Here is a 2,142-nt window from a genome sequence, read left to right on the forward strand (position 1 = left end):
AGACTTATGTGATAGCCTACTAGCAGAGTTCCTAGTTTATAGAGGCAGTGAGCAGATAGATCTTTGTCCACAAGAAAGATCTAGAAGTATTAGAGGAATAAAATGTTATCAAAAATAAATTTGACTACTTTTTCACTAATAACCAGCCCTGCACTTATTTTTATTTTTAAAAAAATGAGCCACAAAAATCTTCCTTATGTCAAGAAAATCTTTCAGTGTTGACTTTAATGTGAACTAACATGCATGCTTTATTCATTCATAATTAACTGCTACTACAAGCCGGAGGTTTTGTGCTACAATTTGCTGCCCTCTGCAGACAAACTTAAAACTCACAGGTGATATTGGAGTTCTGGAAAAAATACCTTATATTCTACCAAAATTTATGACAGAGACCTAAGCTAGAGAGAAATTGGAAGGGCCTATGGAGGAGCCCTCACATCCTATGTCGGTTGCAAAAACCCTGCAGGAAGAACTCTATGGTTACAACAGAGCTGTATGGTTGTAACAACCCTTCCTCTTAACTTTCTCTTTCCTTCAGTAAAAGTGGCTTCCTTTTTCTTCTTGGCCTTTTGTGCATGTAGCTCACTACTTCTGCGAGTACCAGATTGCAATCTTTTCTTTTTCTCTAAAAGAAATCTTTTTGGTGACAGAATACCTATTCAACTTTTGTTTGTGGTCAACAGTTCCAATATAGATGTACATTAGTGAACTTGAAACAAAAATGCTCATGAAATCTCAAAGTATTTCTGTCTCATAGATGCCATATGACTGGGAACTATTACTTGTTATATGGCTGAGAAACGAAGACCTCATTTGAGGATCTTAGCATTATGAGGGGAAAAGAAATATGCCTGAGGTATTAAGTTATATGTTGGTTTGGTTTTGATTCTTAAATAGCAGCATAGTTGAACGTATGGGTCAGTATGTGAAATATTACTTGATACTTTTTTTTCCTGCATTTTCTTTATTAGTTGACCCTCCCTCATGTGAGGAAATTTATCTGGAATAAATGCTAATTATTGTTTTTCAAGTTCAGAAAACCTGATGTAAGTATAACATAAAAGAAATTTTAAAAGATATTTGCCTCATTCAGTCCCTACAATGATTAAATTGCAAAGTATGTGGGTAGATATCAGAAAACCTAGAATGTATTGAGAGAACTCTGAAAGTGAAGGATTTCTGAGTTTACTTTCCTTCTGGGACCCTGATTTAAGAGTTCCCACAGGATTTTCTATTCCAGAAAAGTGCAGTAGCAATCTCTTAAATATAGTTGCATAAGATATGGGGGCAGAAATGGTATGCTACAAGCCCAATGAGCATCCTGTGGCCTGTGGTGACATGGGAGTTCTCTCCAAAGAAGTTAGTGGGAGGGAAGGACACAGGAAGGGAGGGAAGGAAGGAGGGAGGGAGGGAGGGAGGAAATGAGAAAGAGAAGAGAAAAGAGAGAAGAGAGAAGAGTCCACCAGCTTCCCTGCAGCAGACCTTAGGAACATAAGAAGACACTACATCAGGTCACATCTTGATGTTGATGTCAGCATGGAAAGAGAACACATGCGTGCCATGTAAAAATAGTTACATTTCAAAGATTACAACACAGCATTGAGAGAGATCAAACAAGACAAGTAAATGTACTTTCTCAAACCTGGGAAGAAACAGCGTGGTTGAGGACAGATTCTGAAGTTGAATAAAATGTGAAATAATTCAGAAATCCCTGGAGCAATAGAGTTTATTGGAGTTTAATTACACTTAATCCTTCAGACTGAATAGGGTCTTAAGACAGACATTTCATCCACATATAAGATAAAACAAAATTATATTTTTCACACCAGCATTGGTGATTGAAAAAAAAAACAATGAAAGACTCAAAAGAAGTTTTTGAAGAAATCTCACCAGTGCGAGGACTTGGCATTTGTCCAGTCCTTCACTAGCATCTTACTCTCTGTTCATACTAGGTGTTCAGAATTCCTCCTCTTCTGTTCTACCTCTGGCTCCTCTTTTAGTTTGGATAGCTTTTTCCAACTATAAAGCAGCAGGAGGACAGGTATGGTATTGGTTTTATAATTTCACTCCAGTACTTAGTATGGCTTCTGACTTATGGTATATGCTCAATAAATACGCATTAAAATGAAATATATTTTTTTA

Source organism: Hipposideros armiger, unplaced genomic scaffold (genome assembly GCF_001890085.2).
Source record: "Hipposideros armiger isolate ML-2016 unplaced genomic scaffold, ASM189008v1 scaffold_587, whole genome shotgun sequence".
In the NCBI taxonomy this organism is placed as follows: Eukaryota; Metazoa; Chordata; class Mammalia; order Chiroptera; family Hipposideridae; genus Hipposideros; species Hipposideros armiger.